The sequence below is a fragment of the Nerophis lumbriciformis genome, linkage group LG05, assembly GCF_033978685.3.
Source record: "Nerophis lumbriciformis linkage group LG05, RoL_Nlum_v2.1, whole genome shotgun sequence".
Classification (NCBI taxonomy): domain Eukaryota; kingdom Metazoa; phylum Chordata; class Actinopteri; order Syngnathiformes; family Syngnathidae; genus Nerophis; species Nerophis lumbriciformis.
The window spans coordinates 54120333-54141384 of NC_084552.2; the positions used below are offsets into that span (position 1 = coordinate 54120333).

At 38.5% G+C, this 21052-nt stretch overlaps 1 protein-coding gene across 1 annotated transcript in view; it reads right to left on the reverse strand.

Moving 5' to 3' along the window:
- syt12 (synaptotagmin XII) overlaps positions 1-14932 on the reverse strand; it is a 39090-nt gene extending 24158 nt beyond the window's left edge. The window contains exon 1 of the mRNA XM_061959661.2: positions 14825-14932. The gene's annotated coding sequence lies outside the window, so the exon portion shown is untranslated. The remainder of the gene's footprint in view (positions 1-14824) is intronic.
- Positions 14933-21052: the final 6120 nt, after the last annotated feature.

Genomic DNA, 21052 nt, shown 5'->3' on the forward strand with positions numbered 1-21052 from the left:
AGATGGTTGCTAGGGTGGGAAAGCCATTCAAAGAAGGTGAATTCATTAAAAAGGTCATGTTAGATTTTTTTTTTAAGAAATCTTTTCTTGCGGCCCAGCCTCACCAAGTTTCTGCATCCAGTGGCCCCCAGGTAAATTGAGTTTGAGACCCCTGCCTTAGAACTAGCAGCAAAAAGAACATATTTATCATCCAATGTCATCTGCGTCAGTAGAAATGTTAGCCCCACAAGAATTCCATTTCCAACTAAAGAAAACATGTTGTAGACGTATTTTTTGTGTGTTAGCTGCACATATGCTAACATTAGCCCTGTTATAATGTAATAGGTCAATGTAAAAGGTCCAAATTGTGTAGTACATGCTTCAGCAGGGTCTTTCTCTCTCTCTCACTCTCTCTCTCTTTCTCTCTCTCTCACACACACACACACACACACACACACACACACACACACACACACACACACACACACACACACACACACACACACACACACACACACACACACACACACACACACACACACATTATTGTCTGTGTTACCTTCTTGAGACCTCCGAAAAATGCCTACCTCTTTAGGACCACCCTTTCTAGATATATAAAGATTTGTATTTAATTTGTATTAATTTGTATTTAACGTTAATAATATATACATACTATGCAAATATTTTTTAAAAAAGGTAAGCTTTTTTTGTTTGTTTGTTTGTATTGGTTTTTAATCTTCATTATTTACTTCAAGTTTTTACAGTATGTCTCTATATACATATTTCTTAAATTTTTTTAAATACATTTTGGCCAAAGGGGGGGGCGCATTTCAATTTCTTACAAACACTTGTTATTACATATGTTGGCCAGAGGGGGAGCACTTCAAATGTTTACACACACTTGTTATTTCATATGTTGACCACAGGGGGAGTACTTTTAAAACCGACACACAGTCAATTTGAAAAATCCCTCCTAATTTTGATAGATTTCACCACCAGGGGTGCAAATGAGACATTCTCTATTAGATGCAATGGTTTTCTGTATTGGGACCATATGATTTATGTCCTAACTTGTTCACCGCTCCTCATATGGAAGGTACTTTCCCTTGTTGATGTCTCAAGAAGGGTAGGAATACAAGAACATGCAAACACACACACACACGCATCATAGTTACTCTGTACTTAAATTGTTTTTTCACTGAATACTTCCTCTCTTACTCAAGCAATTATTAGGATAACTACTTTTTACTTTTACTTGAGTAATATTACTCTCCAGTAACAGTTATCTTACTTAAGTACAAGTTTTGGCTACTCTACCCACCTCTGGTCACCACCATGCTGGACTGAAGAAAATAACTCATCATGCTCTCATAGATATAGTATTTTCATGCGCCAGTACATAGACAAGCTGTACACTGACTACTCTAAAAAACACACAGTACAGTACATAATGTATGCATGAATTTACTTTCCATAGCTTTTATAACAAGGATAGTTCAACCTTGACAGAACAAAAGTGGACCTATAACACTTCCCTGAGGACCGCCACTCAAAACATGCATCAGGTGGACCAAAAGTATTGGGACACATTCCATACAGGAAGTTGCAGCTTAAAGTCTTCTTTTGGGATACTTTTTGTCGCAGGTTTCCGGCATTGCATGTTTTGGTGTTATCTCTATAAGTATGAGGAGGCTTAAACCTTTATGAAAAACTAGAATTCCTAAAACCATTTCCTGAGGACGTGTTTGAAGTCCAATACCACCAGTGGGGGTTTTGCTTGAGGGGCAAATAGGGTAGAGCACTTGCAGCTGCAACACGGGGAGCTTTTCTGAAAAAAAACAACAACTTTTTCTTTCTGATATTGTAAAATGTATTAAGCACAGGTTAGTGATTAACTCCACTAAAAGTTATTGCTTTAACCAATTTGAAGTTAGCGTTTTAACCAATGAGGTGTTAGCGCATTAACCAATACAATTTTAGCGTTTTAGACAACAAGATTTTTGCGTGTATGAAAACACGTGCAAAATTGATAGCACATGTGTCTGTCTTCAATAATATTTTAAATTAAAGCTGCAAGCAGCGTTGGTCGGGCCCGCGTATTTGGCAGGTGCTAGTCCTAAGTGTCCCAATACTTTTGTCTACTTTTAGTCTGAAGTGTCCCAAGACTTTTGTCTAGTGTACCTACCTTGTCTGCATTGTGTGGGCACGTTGGTGCTTCCTGCTTTTAAACAGCCATCTTAAAAAAACAGCAGTGCAGCAGCATCAGCGCAGCGGGTCTTTGAAGGGTCATAAAATCAAAACTGGAGCAGGTATTAAAAAACTGTTCTGTTAATTTATACACAAGGGTTTAATCTCTCTCCTGTGTAAGTTTGAAGCCGAAACGACAAACGCCCTCAGAGGAGATAGTTTTTGAAGGAACGTGACCGGTTTTTACTAAAAAATTGTTTTGAAGGGGGAATAGCAAACTTCCTGTTGATTTGTGCTGGGGGTTGTCAATTAATGAAATGTAGATCTAAGTGAGACCTACGGAGAGGTTTTTGTTTCATGTCTCTCCGACCTTCCCAGTGGGAGTTACAGGCAGTTTTGTAATTTTTTTCTTCCGAGGAGCAGTTTTTTCTCCGTTTTATCTCCGTTTTATTAAAAAATTGCTGTAGAGCGCAATTTTTGAATTCGGGGTTAGGTTTTTTTAATAGATCACAGTTTTTGCCAGTCCTGATGTGTGTGTTCAGTTTTGTGAGTTTTGAAGCATGTTAAGGGGGTCAAATTGCAGCTCAAAGAGGCAAAAGTGACTGTTTTTAGTACTTTTTTGTCTTGAAGGGGGAATTGCCAACTTCCTGTTGATTTTAGCCCGAGGATGTACTATTATGAGAACTAGGTCTAAGTCAGACCTACATAGAGGATTTTGTTTCATATTTTTCCGATCTTCCTAGTGGGAGTTACAGGCAGTCTAGTTTTTTTTTTTCCTAGGGGGCGCTAGAGCGCAATTTTTATTTTTGGGGTTTGGTTTTTTTATCAAAAGGCAATTTTCGCAGGTCCTGATGTGTGGGTCAAATCTGGTGAGTTTTGAAGCATGCTAAGTGGGTCAAATTAGTGTTCAAAGAGGCGGCGGTAGAATAAAGAAAGAATAAAGAATAATAAAACGTTACAATAACAATAGGTCCTTATGTCCCATTGCATAAGGACTCCCTTTGGGAGTCCTTTTGCAATGGGCCATTGCGGGCCCTAATTAAAGCTGCAAGCAGCGTTGGTCGGGCCCGCGTATTTGGCAGGTGCTAGTCCTAAGTGTCCCAATACTTTTGTCCAGTTTTAGTCCCAAGTGTCCCAATACTTTTGGCAAGTTGTAGTCCTAAGTGTCCCAATACTTTTGTCAAGTTGTAGTCCCAAGTGTCCCAATACTTTTGTCCAGTTTTCGGCCTAAGTGTCCCAATACGTTTGTCCAGTTTTCGGCCTAAGTGTCCCAATACTTTTGTCCGGTGGTAGTCATAAGTGTCCCAATACTTTTGTCTAGTGTACCTACCTTTGTCTGCATTGTGTGGGCACGCTGGTGCTTCCTGCTTTTAAGCAGCCATCTTAAAAAAACAGCAGCGCAGCGGGTCTTTGAAGGGTCATAAAATCAAAACCGGAGCAGGTATTAAAAAACTGTTCTGTTAATTTATACACAAGGGTTTAATCTCTCTCCTGTGTAAGTTTGAAGCCGAAACCACAAACGCCCTCAGAGGAGATAGTTTTTGAAGGAAGGTGACCGGTTTTTACTAAAAAATTGTTTTGAAGGGGGAATAGCAAACTTCCTGTTGATTTTTGCTGGGGGTTGTCAATTAATGAAATGTAGGTCTAAGTGAGACCTACGGAGAGGTTTTTGTTTCATGTCTCTCCGACCTTCCCAGTGGGAGTTACAGGCAGTTTTGTAATTTTTTTCTTCCGAGGAGCAGTTTTTTCTCCGTTTTATTAAAACATTTTTGCCAGTCCTGATGTGTGTGTTCAGTTTTGTGAGTTTTGAAGCATGTTAAGGGGGTCAAATTGCAGCTCAAAGAGGCAAAAGTGACTGTTTTTAGTACTTTTTTGTCTTGAAGGGGGAATTGCCAACTTCCTGTTGATTTTAGCCCGAGGATGTACTATTATGAGAACTAGGTCTAAGTCAGACCTACATAGAGGATTTTGTTTCATGTTTTTCCGACCTTCCTAGTGGGAGTTACAGGCAGTCTAGTTTTTTTTTTCCTAGGGGGCGCTAGAGCGCAATTTTTATTTTTGGGGTTTGGTTTTTTTTATCAAAAGGCAATTTTCGCAGGTCCTGATGTGTGGGTCAAATTTGGTGAGTTTTGAAGCATGCTAAGTGGGTCAAATTAGTGTTCAAAGAGGCGGCGGTAGAATAAAGAAAGAATAAAGAATAATAAAACGTTACAATAACAATAGGTCCTTATGTCCCATTGCATAAGGACTCCCTTTGGGAGTCCTTTTGCAATGGGCCATTGCGGGCCCTAATTAAAGCTGCAAGCAGTGTTGGTCGGGCCCGCGTATTTGGCAGGTGCTAGTCCTAAGTGTCCCAATACTTTTGTCCAGTTTTAGTCCCAAGTGTCCCAATACTTTTGGCAAGTTGTACCGGTAGTCCTAAGTGTCCCAATACTTTTGTCAAGTTGTAGTCCCAAGTGTCCCAATACTTTTGTCCAGTTTTCGGCCTAAGTGTCCCAATACGTTTGTCCAGTTTTCGGCCTAAGTGTCCCAATACTTTTGTCCGGTGGTAGTCATAAGTGTCCCAATACTTTTGTCTAGTGTACCTACCTTGTCTGCATTGTGTGGGCACGCTGGTGCTTCCTGCTTTTAAGCAGCCATCTTAAAAAAATAGCAGCGCAGCGGGTCTTTGAAGGGTCATAAAATCAAAACCGGAGCAGGTATTAAAACGCTGTTCTGTTATTTTATACACAAGGGTTTTATCTCTCTCCTGTGTTAGTTTGAAGCCGAAACAACAAACGCGCTCAGAGGAGATAGTTTTTGAAGGAAGGTGACCGGTTTTTACAAAAAAATTGTTTTGAAGGGGGAATAGCAAACTTCCTGTTGATTTTTGCTGGGGGTTGTTGAATTATGAAATGTAGGTCTAAGTGAGCCCTACATAGAGGTTTTTGTTTCATGTCTCTCCGACCTTCCCAGTGGGAGTTACAGGCAGTTTTGTCAGTTTTTTCATCCGAGGAACAGTTTTTTGTGCGTTTCATTAAAAAATTGCGCTAGAGCACAATTTTGAGATTTGGGGTTAGGTTTTTTTATTAGATCACAGTTTTTGCCAGTCCTGATGTGTGTGTTCAGTTTTGTGAGTTTTGAAGCATGTTAAGGGGGTCAAATTGCAGCTCAAAGAGGCAAAAGTGACTGTTTTTAGTACTTTTTTGTCTTGAAGGGGGAATTGCCAACTTCCTGTTGATTTTAGCCCGAGGATGTACTATTATGAGAACTAGGTCTAAGTCAGACCTACATAGAGAATTTTGTTTCATGTTTTTCCGACCTTCCTGGTGGGAGTTACAGGCAGTCTAGTTTTTTTTTTCCCTAGGAGGCGCTAGAGCGCAATTTTTATTTTTGGGGTTCGGTTTTTTTATCAAAAGGCAATTTTCGCAGGTCCTGATGTGTGGGTCAAATTTGGTGAGTTTTGAAGCATGCTAAGTGGGTCAAATTAGTGTTCAAAGAGGCGGCGGTAGAATAAAGAAAGAATAAAGAATAATAATTAAAGCTGCAAGCAGCGTTGTTCGGGCCCGCGTATTTGGCAGGTGCTAGTCCTAAGTGTCCCAATACTTTTGTCTACTTTTAGTCTGAAGTGTCCCAAGACTTTTGTCTAGTGTACCTACCTTGTCTGCATTGTGTGGGCACGTTGGTGCTTCCTGCTTTAGAGCAGCCATCTTAAAAAAACAGCACCGCAGCAGCATCAGCGCAGCGGGTCTTTGAAGGGTCATAAAATCAAAACCGGAGCAGGTATCACAAAACGGTTCTGTTATTCTATGCACAAGGGTTTAATCTCTCTCCTGTGTTAGTTTGAAGCCGAAAGGACAAACGCGCTCAGAGGAGATAGTTTTTGAAGGAAGGTGACCGGTTTTTACAAAACATTTGTTTTGAAGGGGGAATAGCAAACATCCTGTTGATTTTTGTTGGGGGTTGTCAATTAATGAAATGTAGGTCTAAGTGAGACCTACGGAGAGGTTTTCATTTCATGTCTCTCCGACCTTCCCAGTGGGAGTTACAGGCAGTTTAGTCAGATTTTTCACCCGCGGAGCAGTGTTTTGTGCGTTTTATGAAAAAATTGCTGTAGAGCACAATTTTTAGATTTGGGGTTAGGTTTTTTCATTAGATCACAGTTTTAGCCAGTCCTGATGTGTGTGTTCAGTTTGGTGAGTTTTGAAGCATGTTAGGGGGGTCAAATTACAGCTGAAAGAGGCAAAAGTGACTGTTTTTAGTACTTTTTTGTCTTGAAGGGGGAATTGCCAACTTCCTGTTGATTTCTGCCCGAGCATATACAATTATGAAAGGTAGGTGTAAGTCAGACCTATATAGAGGTTTTTGTTTCATGTCTCTCCGACCTTCCTAGTGGGAGTTACAAGCAGTCTAGTTTTTTTTTTCCTAGGGGGCGCTAGAGCGCAATTTTTATTTTTGGGGTTTGGTTTTTTTATCAAAAGGCAATTTTCGCAGGTCCTGACGTGTGCGTCAAATATGGTGAGTTTTGAAGCATGTTAAGTGGGTCAAATTAGTGCTCGAAGAGGCGGCCGGTATAATAATAATAAATAAAACCTTAGAATAACAATAGGTCCTTATGTCCCATTGCATAAGGACTCCCTGTGGGAGTCCTTTTGCAATGGGCCATTGCGGGCCCTAATAAAGAATAATAAAACGTTACAATAACAATAGGTCCTTATGTCCCATTGCATAAGGACTCCCTGTGGGAGTCCTTTTGCAATGGGCCATTGCGGGCCCTAATAAAACGTTACAATAACAATAGGTCCTTATGTCCCATTGCGGGCCCTAATTAATGCTGATTAACAGAACGCCCGCAATACTTGGAGGAGAAAATGTAAATATAATTATCTATCTATAATATATTATCAATCAGGGCTGAAACTGTTCTGCGGGTGCTGTTTCACATCTTTATTTAGTACGTCTGAATAGTAGCTGAGATAGGCTCCAGCGCCCCCCGCGACCCCGAAGGGAATAAGCGGTAGAAAATGGATGGATGGATGGATGAAAAGTATGTGCAAACTGACATGTGACTGACGGCGTTGCAAAGACAGGCGGTGGAAGGAGAATCGTCCATCCTGTCAACATATTTTTCAGAAATAAAAAATAATAACATATTTAATAAAATAATTGTATAATAATTTTTTTTTTATTAAAAAAAAAAAAAAAAAATTGTATAATTGGCTTCACGGTGGCAGAGGGGTTAGTGCATCTGCCTCACAATACGAAGGTCCTGAGTAGTCTTGGGTTCAATCCCGGCCTCGGGATCTTTCTGTGTGGAGTTTGCATGTTCTCCCCGTGACTGCGTGGGTTCCCTCCGGGTACTCCGGCTTCCTCCCACCTCCAAAGACATGCACCTGGGGATAAGTTGATTGGCAACACTAAATTGGCCCTAGTGTGTGGATGTGAGTGTGAATGTTGTCTGTCTATCTGTGTTGGCCCTGCGATGAGGTGGCGACTTGTCCAGGGTGTACCCCGCCTTCCGCCCGATTGTAGCTGAGATAGGCTCCAGCGCCCCCCGCGACCCCAAAGGGAATAAGCGGTAGAAAATGGATGGATGGATGGATGGAATTGTATAATTTTATATCTTCTGGATGACTTAAGGAGCTGATTAAAAACTAATTTGTTGTAACACGTGGCTTGGCATTGTCTTGCTGAAATAAGCAGGGGCGTCCATGGTAACGTTGCTTGGATGGCAACATATGTTGCTCCAAAACCTGTATGTCAGCATTAATGGTGCCTTCACAGATGTGTAAGTTACGCATGCCTTGGGCACTAATACACCCCCATACCATCACAGATGCTGGCTTTGGAACTTCGCGCCTATAACAATTCGGATGGTTATTTTCCTCTTTGTTCCGGAGGACACGACGTCCACAGTTTCCAAAAACTATTTGAAATGTGGACTCGTCAGACCACAGAACTCTTTTACACTTTGCATCAGTCCATCTTAGATGAGCTCGGGCGCAGCAAAGCCGGCGGCGTTTCTGGGTGTTGTTGATAAATGACTTTCGCTTTGCATAGTAGAGTTTTAACTTGCATTTACAGATGTAGCGACAAACTGTAGTTACTGACAGTGGTGTTCTGAAGTGTTCCTGAGCCCATGTGGTGATATCCTTTACACACTGATGTCGGTTTTTGATGCAGTATCGCCTGAGGGATCGGAGGTCACGGGCATTCAATGTTGGCTTTCAGCCTTGCAGTGATTTCTCCAGAATCTCTGAACCCTTTGATGATATCACGGACCGTAGATGGTGAAATCCCTAAATTCCTTGCAATAGCTGGTTGAGAAATGTTGTTCTTAACAATTTGCTCATGCATCTGTTGACAAAGTGGTGACCCTCGCCACATCCTTGTTTGTGAATGACTGAGCATTTCATGGAAGCTGCTTTTATACCCAATCATGGCACCCACCTGTTCCCAATTAGCCTGTTCACCTGTGGGATGTTCCAAATAAGTGTTTGATGAGCATTCCTCAACTTTCTCAGTCTTTTTTGCCACTTGTGCCAGCTTTTTTGAAACATGTTGCAGGCATCAAATTCCAAATGAGCTAATATTTGCAAAAAAATATTTTGAACGTTAAGTATCTTGTCTTTGCAGTCTATTCAATTGAATATAAGTTGAAAAGGATTTTCAAATCATTGTATTCTGTTTTTATTTACGGTTTACACAAAGTTGTGGTGTAGGAATTAAAAGAACAATTTAATCAGATAAGCAAGCTAAAGTTATTGCTCATGCGAACATACAGGTAAAAGCCAGTAAATTAGAATATTTTGAAAAACTTGATTTATTTCAGTAATTGCATTCAAAAGGTGTAACTTGTACATTATATGTATTCATTGCACACAGACTGATGCATTCAAATGTTTATTTCATTTAATTTTGATGATTTGAAGTGGCAACAAATGAAAATCCAAAATTCCGTGTGTCACAAAATTAGAATATTACTTAAGGCTAATACAAAAAAGGGATTTTTAGAAATGTTGGCCAACTGAAAAGTATGAAAATGAAAAATATGAGCATGTACAATACTCAATACTTGGTTGGAGCTCCTTTTGCCTCAATTACTGCGTTAATGCGGCGTGGCATGGAGTCGATGAGTTTCTGGCACTGCTCAGGTGTTATGAGAGCCCAGGTTGCTCTGATAGTGGCCTTCAACTCTTCTGCGTTTTTGGGTCTGGCATTCTGCATCTTCCTTTTCACAATACCCCACAGATTTTCTATGGGGCTAAGGTCAGGGGAGTTGGCGGGCCAATTTAGAACAGAAATACCATGGTCCGTAAACCAGGCACGGGTAGATTTTGCGCTGTGTGCAGGCGCCAAGTCCTGTTGGAACTTGAAATCTCCATCTCCATAGAGCAGGTCAGCAGCAGGAAGCATGAAGTGCTCTAAAACTTGCTGGTAGACGGCTGCGTTGACCCTGGATCTCAGGAAACAGAGTGGACCGACACCAGCAGATGACATGGCACCCCAAACCATTACCCAACCATGCAAATTTTGCATTTCCTTTGGAAATCGAGGTCCCAGAGTCTGGAGGAAGACAGGAGAGGCACAGGATCCACGTTGCCTGAAGTCTAATGTAAAGTTTCCACCATCAGTGATGGTTTGGGGTGCCATGTCATCTGCTGGTGTCGGTCCACTCTGTTTCCTGAGATCCAGGGTCAACGCAGCCGTCTACCAGCAAGTTTTAGAGCACTTCATGCTTCCTGCTGCTGACCTGCTCTATGGAGATGGAGATTTCAAGTTCCAACAGGACTTGGCGCCTGCACACAGCGCAAAATCTACCCGTGCCTGGTTTACGGACCATGGTATTTCTGTTCTAAATTGGCCCGCCAACTCCCCTGACCTTAGCCCCATAGAAAATCTGTGGGGTATTGTGAAAAGGAAGATGCAGAATGCCAGACCCAAAAACGCAGAAGAGTTGAAGGCCACTATCAGAGCAACCTGGGCTCTCATAACACCTGAGCAGTGCCAGAAACTCATCGACTCCATGCCACGCCGCATTAACGCAGTAATTGAGGCAAAAGGAGCTCCAACCAAGTATTGAGTATTGTACATGCTCATATTTTTCATTTTCATACTTTTCAGTTGGCCAACATTTCTAAAAATCCCTTTTTTGTATTAGCCTTAAGTAATATTCTAATTTTGTGACACACGGAATTTTGGATTTTCATTTGTTGCCACTTCAAATCATCAAAATTAAATGAAATAAACATTTGAATGCATCAGTCTGTGTGCAATGAATAAATATAATGTACAAGTTACACCTTTTGAATGCAATTACTGAAATAAATCAAGTTTTTCAAAATATTCTAATTTACTGGCTTTTACCTGTATATGCTTTAACTATATAAAAAAAAAAAAAAGACGAGGTGTTAATTGGAATCTGGTGATAATTGGAGAGACGATATTTCCTAAATATTAACTTTTTTTAAATTCTTTTAACTTTAGTAATGATTTGGAGTGCATGAGAAAGTGAAAAGGCCATGGTCATTTAAAAACCACTAGATTGTACAACCAATGTTGTAGTAGTGGTAAACTGCTGAGTCAGCACTATTGGTCGTAAAGAAAAGTACAACATGTAAACACACATGCATGACTTTCACGCCCACATTTTAAAGCGCATGCGGATCTCGACAACGCTGTTGACTCAGGGTGTTGAAGCCAATGTTTTCTGACCCAACCGGTGACAACAGTATAGGACAGCACCCACCCTGGCTCTGACCTGTTCCACCTGCTGCCCTCTGGGAAGCGCTACAGGTGCATTAAAACCAAAACAAACAGGCTAAAGAACAGCTTCTTCCCCAGGGCCATAACCATCCTGAACGGACTGCCCCATTGTCCCTCATAACTGCCTTCTCTTCGGTGCAACAACCCATTCCACCAACCACCCTGTTTTTTTTCATGTATATATTCATTTCACCCTATATTCATTGCACTTCTATATTTTTTATATTTTTATATATTTACACATTGTTTTTCTAGCATGCACACATCGCACTGTATGGAACGGCCTCAATCTCCTTACCCTGCGTAATGACAATAAAGCTGATTCTGATTCTGATTCTGAGACTGCAGTAATTGGTGCTTTATACCAGTGTTTTTCAACCTTTTTTGAGCCAAGGCACATTTTTTGCGTTGAAAAAATGCGGAGGCACACCACCAGCAGAAATCACTAAAAAACAAAACTCAGTTGACAGTAAAAAGTCGCAATTTTTGGATATGACTTTAAACCATAACCAAGCATGCATCACTATAGCTCTTGTCTCAAAGTAGGTGTACTGTCACCACCTGTCACATCACGCCATGACTTATTTTGTATTTTTTGCTGTTTTCCTGTGTGTAGTGTTTTACTTCTTGTCTTGCGCTCCTATTTTTTGGGGTATTTTCCTGTAGCAGTTTCATGTCTTCCTTTGAGCGATATTTCCCCGCATCTACTTTGTTTTAGCAATCAAGAATATTTCAGTTGTTTTTATCCTTCTTTGTGGGGACATTGTTGATTGTCATGTCATGTTCGGCTGTACTTTGTGGACGTCGTCTTTGCTCCACTGTAAGTTTTTGCTGTTGTCCAGCATTCTGTTTTTGTTGACTTTGTAGCCAGTTCAGTTTTAGCTTCGTTCTGCATAGCCTTCCCTAAGCTTCAATGCCTTTTCTTAGGGGCACTCACCTTTTGTTTATTTTTGGTTTAAGCATTAGATACTTTTTTACCTTCACACTGCCTCCCGCTGTTTCTGACATCTACAAATCATTTAGCTACTGATATGGAAGAGTATTACACGGTTACTCTGCCGAGCTCTAGACAGCACAGACACTCAACAACAACACATCATTTGTAGACTATAATTACTGGTTTGCAAAAAATATTTTTAACCCAAATAGGTGAATTTAGATTATCTCCCACGGCACACCAGACTGGATCTCACGGCACACTAGTGTGCCACGGCACAGTGGTTGAAAAACACTGCTTTATACAATTCATATACGCAGTTAATAGCAGCAGTACACATGAAAGTCCACTAGGTGGGAAATGACAAACATTCCCATTACGCGTCCATGAAGAATGAGTTATTAGGGCCCGCAATGGGACATAAGGACCTATTGTTATTCGTTCGTTTTATTATTAGGGCCCGCCATGGCCCATTGCAAAAGGACTCCCACAGGGAGTCCTTATGCAATGGGACATAAGGACCTATTGAATTTCTAAGGTTTTATTATTATTATTATTATTATTATTATTATTATTCCGCAGCTTTGCGCACTACTTTGACCCCCTTAACATGCTTCAAAACTCACCAAATTTTACACACACATCAGTAATATACGGCAAAACTGTTTATCAAACAACCAAACCTCAAAACTCAAAATTGCGCTCTAGCGCCCCCTAGAAAAAAAAAAACTAGACTGCCTGTAACTCCCACTAGGAAGGTCGGAAAAACATGAAACAAAATCCTCTATGTAGGTCTGACTTAGACCTAGTTCTCATAATTGTACATCCTCGGGCTAAAATCAACAGGAAGTTGGCAATTCCCCCTTCAAGACAAAAAAGTACTAAAAAAAAGTCACTTTTGCCTCTTTCAGCTGTAATTTGACCCCCTTAACATGCTTCAAAACTCACCAAACTGAACACACACATCAGGACTGGCTAAAACTGTGATGTAATGAAAAAACCTAACCCCTAATCTAAAAATTGTGCTCTACAGCAATTTTTTAATAAAACGCACAAAAAACTGCTCCTCGGATGAAAAATCTGACAAAACTGCCTGTAACTCCCACTGGGAAGGTTGGACAGAGATGAAACAAAAACCTCTATGTAGGTCTCACTTAGACCTACATTTCATAAACTGACAACCCCCAGCAAAAATATACAGGAAGTTTGCTATTCCCCCTTCAACACAACATTTTTGTAAAAACACGTCTCTTTTCTTCAAACATTATCTCCTCTGAGCGCGTTTGTTGTTTCGGCTTCAAACTAACACAGGAGAGAGATTGACCCCTTCTGATTAAAAGTTGGTGAAAGAGTTGTGATACCTGCTCCGGTTTTGATTTTATGACCCTTCTAAGACCCGCTGCACTGATGCTTCTGCGGTGCTGTTTTTTTAATATGGCTGCTTAAAAGCAGGAAGCACCAACGTGCCCACACAATGCAGACAAGGTAGGTACACTAGACAAAAGTCTTGGGACACTTCAGACTAAAAGTAGACAAAAGTATTGGGACACTTAGGACTAGCACCTGCCAATTACGCGGGCCCGACCAACGCTGCTTGCAGCTTTAATTATTCTTTATTCTTCCGCCGCCACAACAAACTGTAATTTGACCCACTTAACATGCTTCAAAACTCACCATATTTGACCCACACATCAGGACCTGCGAAAATTACCTTTTTTAAAAAAAAACCGAACCCCAAAACTCAAAATTGCGCTCTAGCGCCCCCTAGAAAAAAAAATAGACTGCCTATATCTCCCACTAGGAAGATCGGACAGACATGAAACAAAAACCTTTATGTAGGTCTGACTCAGACCTAGTTTTCATAATCGTATATCATCGGGCAGAAATCAACAGGAAGTTGGCAATTCCCCCTTCAAGACAAAAAAGTACTAAAAACAGTCACTTTTGCCTCTTTAAGCTGTAATTTGACCCCCTTAACATGCTTCAAAACTCACCAAACTGAACACACACATCAGGACTGGCAAAAATTGCCATCTAATAAAAAAACCTAACCCCAAATTTAAAAATTGCGCTCTAGAGCAATTTTTGAATGAAACGGAGAAAAACATGCTCCTCGGAAGAAAAAAATGACAAAACTGCCTGTAACTCCCACTGGAAAGGTCGGAGAGACATGAAACAAAAACCTATATGTAGGTCTCACTTAGACCTACATTTCATAAATTGACAACCCCCAGCAAAAATCAACAGGAAGTTTGCTATTCCCCCTTCAAAACAATTTTTTTGTAAAAACCGGTCACCTTCCTTCAAAATCTATCTCCTCTGAGCGCGTTTGTCGTTTCGCCTTCAAACTAACACAGGTGAGAGATACAACCCTTGTGATTAAAAGTATAGATGGGATTTTTAATACCTGCTCCGGTTTTGATTTTATGACCCTTCAAAGACCCGCTGCGGTGCTGTTTTTTTAAGATGGCTGCTCAAAAGCAGGAATAACCAACATGCCCACACAATGCAGACAAGGTAGGTACACTAGACAAAAGTCTTGGGACACTTCAGACTAAAAGTAGACAAAAGTATTGGGACACTTAGGACTAGCACCTGCCAAATACGCGGGCCCGAACAACGCTGCTTGCAGCTTTAATTTGAGTTTGTATTCACTTTTTCCGTGCAAGTCGACTCCGAAAGTCAAACCCGAAGCCGTAACATAACTTTTATCGTGGCCACAGCTTGACCCTGGAACGGATTATTGCCCCTGTTTCCTGTGTTTATTTGAGGTTTGGAGACTTCACGACGTCACAAGGGCGGAAAATATAGAAGCAAGTGGTTTCTGCAGAAAGTCCATTCTGGCTCAATACCGGATCCAATACAGGGCTGATACCGGATCAATACTGGACCGATACCGGATCAATACTGGACCACGTGCACGGAGCAAAACACCCCAGCCCCCACATTCTTGCACACGAGAAACATCTTTCTTACCGTGGACAAACACGGCGCTCTCCTTTCTCGTCTCTTCAGGCGTCGCTCTCCATCCCGCTAGGACGATGAAGAGGAAGATGAGGAAGGAGAAAGAGAAACGCTTGGAGGCTGCAGAAGAAGAAGAAGGAGAAGATGATGATGATGGAGGGATGAAGAGCCGCGCTTGCTTTTGCCGCAGCTCGCTGGAGTCTGCAAGGAAAAGATGCTGCTGGAGGCATAAACTCCCCCCCGCACCCCCCTCCTTGCTGACACCCTGACACACACACACACACACACACACACACACACACACACACACACACACACACACACACACACACACACACACACACACACACACACACACACACACACACACAGGAAGGAGCTCATCCAATCAGTTTTCCACGTGAAGCAATCACATTTATTCTCTAGAAGAGAGAAAGCAGCAGCCAAGAAGAAGACAGTGTCAAATTACATTAGCCACCCATCCATCCATTTCCTACCGCTTGTCCCTTTCGGTGTCGCGGGGAGGGGGGGCGGGGCTGGAGCCTATCTCAGCTGCTAACAATTTGTATTTATTTAAATTAAGTTAAGTCTAATCAAATGTAATTCAAAGGACATGTTTTTAACACTTAAATTGACATTTATTTTGAAGGGACATTTAATTTTGAAGCCATTTTAAAGCACTTCCTCAGTGTATAGAGTAGCATGTACATGTCATGTCTGTATTATCATGTTTTGTTTTAAGTCATGTTTTGTTTAGTTTCTGTGTTTTCACTCCCTTGTCTGGTCACCATAGCAACCATTAGTTTTCACCTGTCACGTCACGCACCTGTTTCACGTTTTGACTCACACACACCTGTCACCAATCATGTCACTGTTATTTAAGCATACCTTGTTCATCACTCGTCCTGCCTGCATTGTCGTTATGTCACTCCGGTTCAGGTCTCGTTTTGACAAAGTAAGTTCCCATGTCCATGTCCTAGTTTTTGTTTAAGATTAGCCTCACTTGCGTTTTAGGCACGCTTGCCTCTTTTTTGTTGTTGTTGTTGTTGTATTGTTTATGTTCGCGGTAGTGCGTGATTTATATAAAATAAATCCTAGCCTACCTTCACGCTGTTGTCCGGAGCCGTCTATCTTGCGTTGGAAGAACAACCCCGCAGCAAGCTGCGACCCCCACGTGTCAGTACACAACACTAAATTGGTAAAGTTTTTAACGTTTTCACAACAATTGAGCTTTCAAGAAACTAGTTGTTTACAAAAATGCAACGAAAAGAAATGTGAGGTTGTGTTTACGTACGTCGACAAAATGTACTTGAAAATCTGTCAATATTTACTTTATAATTATTGATAGTAATATTTGGTCTAAGACATAGGTGTCAAAGTCTATGGCTCCCGGGGGTTATATTTGAGTAGTATTAGAACCGGCCCGCAGGCCACAGCCGCCTGCTGCTGTTTTCCATGTACCAATACTCCATCAGTGTTAACTCTAGGAATTTTCAAAATGGGGTCCCAGGGACCCCATAAAGTCATAAAAATGGGGTCCCACAGTACATTTTTGGGGTCCCACTTTTTTTGTAACCGTTTTGAAAACAAATGATAAATGTATGCATTATCCTGTTATAGCTCACATTCTATATTGTGTTTTGGAAAAAGGATTGATTGATTGATTGATTGATTGATTGATTGAGACTTTTATTAGTAGATTACACAGTACAGTACATATTCTGTACAACTGACCACTAAATGGTAACACCCCCAATAAGTTTTCAACTTGTTTAAGTCGGGGTCCACGTTAATCAATTCATGGTAAAAGGTTGTCATAAAAGTTACTTAATTCATTAAAAAAAAAATAATACAAAATATATATATTTTTTTTATGCATATGTAAATTTATTCAGTTATAAACATTCATTCACTTTCTTATTTCCTTCATGGATCTAAACTTTATCACTGCCGGTATTTTTTTCCTGTATTTTTATTGTAATAATTTCAGAATGTGTTTGTTCTACAGTATTTTGGGCCAAAGGAAGACAAAGAAAACAATCTGAATTTGTCTTTATTTTTTTTAAGTTTTAAATGCCATGATTTTAATAGTCCGGCCCGCCTGTGCACAGATTTTCCTTCATGCGGCCCCTGAGCTAAAATGAGTTTGATAATATAAGCATCAATGCAGTATTTTTTGATATATTAATTTAATGTTCTTACAAAAAGTTGTTTATTTTGTGTCATCAATAGTGCTATCAAGATAGATAATAAAGTACAATCATGCTAGAAAATAAGGGACAGTAATATAAAGATACTATTTTTAATACTATCCATCCATCCAACCATTTTCTACCACTTGTCCCCTGGAGCATATCTCAGCTGAATTCGGGCGGAAGGCGGGGTACACCCTGGACAAGTCGCTACCTCATCGCAGATTTTTAATACTAATAATATCTAATTTGTGGAATAAAATAAGAATTGTTTTAAATGTTTTCAAGCTTTTGCACAAATAAAGGCGAATATCTCTTTGCAGTAGAGTATAGAAAATAATTCATTTTTTTGTGACTTTATTAAAAGCTTTCAGATGATTTATTGATGCTGTTTGGGCACGCGCGGCTACCGTACTGCCATAAAAAGGGAAGTTACTGTAGATGGATTTTGCACAGTCATCAAATCCTACTATAAAGAGTCATTCGGTGATTTATTGGCGACCATTTGTAAAAACAAATTTTACATGTTGCAGATCTGCTGTGACTTCCTTGATTAACTGACTTCCAATCAACTAATGAACCTTCTCGAACATTACAGGAACGGATGGATGTGACGAGGCCAACACCGCAGCACTACGAGGTTGGAAAATAAAGTAAAAAAAAAAAAAAGAAAAAAAAAGAAAAGGAAACAATACAAACAAGATTATTTTTTTCATTTTTAGAAACACATTTGGTCTTTTGATAATAATAAAACAAAAAAGGTGCAGCATTTCAAATGATGAAAAGATTGCTTTTTGAATGGCTCCATCTAGTGGTCAAACTGGTGTACTTCCTATACATTCACTATTTCAACACAAAAAACACTTATGAGCTTTAAGTACATATACTGAGGACGTTAAAATGATTAGAAAAACTTTAAAGATCCTATTTCAACACAAAAAAACACGTATGAGCTGCAAGTACATATACTGAGTATAGGACGTTAAAATGATATTTAAAAAAAAAAAACTTTAAAGATCTTATTTCAACACAAAAAACACATGAGCTGCAAGTACATATACTGAGTATAGGACGTTAAAATTATTTTTTTAAAACCCTTTAAAGATCCTATTTCAACACAAAAACACGTATGAGCTGCAAGTACATATACTGAGTATAGGAAGTTAAAATTATTTTAAAAAATAAACTTTAAAGATCCTATTTCTACACAAAAAACACTTATGAGCTGCAAGTACATATACTGAGTATAGGACGTTAAAATGATATTTAAAAAAAACAAACTTTAAAGATCTTATTTCAACACAAAAAACACATGAGCTGCAAGCACATATACTGAGTATGGGACGTTAAAATGATTTAAAAAACAACCTTTAAAGATCCTATTTCTACACAAAAAACACTTATGAGCTGCAAGTACATATACGGTACTGAGTATAGGACGTAAAAATTATTTTAAAAAAACCCTTTAAAGATCCTATTTCAACACAAAAACACGTATGAGCTGCAAGTACATATACTGAGTATAGGATGTTAAAATTATTTTTTTAAAACCCTTTAAAGATCCTATTTCAACACAAAAACACGTATGAGCTGCAAGTACATATACTGAGTATAGGAAGTTAAAATGATTTTAAAAAATACCGGTAAACTTTAAAGATCCTATTTATACACAAAAAAACACTTATGAGCTGCAAGTACATATACTGAGTATGGGACGTTAAAATGATTTAAAAAATAAACTTTAAAGATCCTATTTTAACACAAAAAACACGTATGAGCTGCAAGTACATATACTGAGTATAGGACGTTAAAATAATTTTTAAAAAACCCTTTAAAGATCCTATTTCAACACAAAAACACGTATGAGCTGCAAGCACATATACTGAGTATAGGACGTTAAAATAATTTAAAAAAAACCCTTTAAAGATCCTATTTCAACACAAAAACACGTATGAGCTGCAAGTACATATACTGAGTATAGGAAGTTAAAATGATTTAAAAAAATAAACTTTAAAGATCCTATTTTAACACAAAAAACACGTATGAGCTGCAAGTACATATACTGAGTATAGGACGTTAAAATAATTTTTTAAAAACCCTTTAAAGATCCTATTTCAACACAAAAAACACTTATGAGCTGCAAGTACATATACTGAGTATAGGACGTTAAAATAATTTTTAAAAAACCCTTTAAAGATCCTATTTCAACACAAAAAACACGTATGAGCTGCAAGTACATATACTGAGTATAGGACGTTAAAATAATTTTTAAAAAACCCTTTAAAGATCCTATTTCAACACAAAAACACGTATGAGCTGCAAGTACATATACTGAGTATGGGACGTTAAAATGATTTAAAAAATAAACTTTAAAGATCCTATTTTAACACAAAAAACACGTATGAGCTGCAAGTACATATACTGAGTATAGGACGTTAAAATAATTTTTTAAAAACCCTTTAAAGATCCTATTTCTACACAAAAAACACTTATGAGCTGCAAGTACATATACTGAGTATAGGAAGTTAAAATTATTTAAAAAAATAAACTTTAAAGATCCTATTTCTACACAAAAAACACTTATGAGCTGCAAGTACATATACTGAGTATGGGACGTTAAAATGATTTAAAAAATAAACGTTAAAGATCCTATTTTAACACAAAAAACACGTATGAGCTGCAAGTACATATACTGAGTATAGGACGTTAAAATATTTTTTTTTAAACCCTTTAAAGATCCTATTTCAACACAAAAACACGTATGAGCTGCAAGTACATATACTGAGTATGGGACGTTAAAATTATTAAAAAAAATAAACTTTAAAGATCTTATTTCAACATAAAAAACCACTTATGAGCTGTAAGTACATATACTGAGTATGGGACGTTAAAATGATTTAAAAAATAAACTTTAAAGATCCTATTTTAACACAAAAAACACGTATGAGCTGCAAGTACATATACTGAGTATAGGAAGTTAAAATGATTTAAAAAAATAAACTTTAAAGATCCTATTTCTACACAAAAAACACTTATGAGCTGTAAGTACATATACTGCGTATGGTACGTTAAAATGATTTAAAAAACAACCTTTAAAGATCCTATTTCAACACAAAAACACGTATGAGCTGCAAGTACATATACTGAGTATGGGACGTTAAAATGATTTAAAAAACAACCTTTAAAGATCCTATTTCTACACAAAAAACACTTATGAGCTGCAAGTACATATACTGAGTATGGGACGTTAAAATGATTTAAAAAATAAACTTTAAAGATCCTATTTTAACACAAAAAACACGTATGAGCTGCAAGTACATATACTGAGTATAGGAAGTTAAAATCATTTTTTAAAAACCCTTTAAAGATCCTATTTCAACACAAAAACACGTATGAGCTGCAAGTACATATACTGAGTATAGGAAGTTAAAATGATTTAAAAAAATTAACTTTAAAGATCCTATTTTAACACAAAAAACACGTATGAGCTGCAAGTACATATACTGAGTATAGGACGTTAAAATTATTTTTTTAAAACCCTTTAAAGATCCTATTTCTACACAAAAAACACTTATGAGCTGCAAGTACATATACTGAGTATGGGACGTTAAAATTATTAAAAAAAATAAACTTTAAAGATCTTATTTCAACATAAAAAAACACTTATGAGCTGTAAGTACATATACTGAGTATAGGAAGTTAAAATGATTTTAAAAAATACCGGTAAACTTTAAAGATCCTATTTATACACAAAAAACACTTATGAGCTGCAAGTACATATACTGAGTATGGGACGTTAAAATTATTTAAAAAAACAAAACTTTAAAGATCCTATTTCTACACAAAAAACACTTATGAGCTGCAAGTACATATACTGAGTATGGGACGTTAAAATTATTAAAAAAAAACAAACTTTAAAGATCTTATTTCAACATAAAAAAACACTTATGAGCTGTAAGTACATATACTGAGTATGGGACGTTAAAAGTATTTAAAAAATAAATTTTAAAGATCCTATTTCTACATAAAAAATACTTATGAGCTGCAA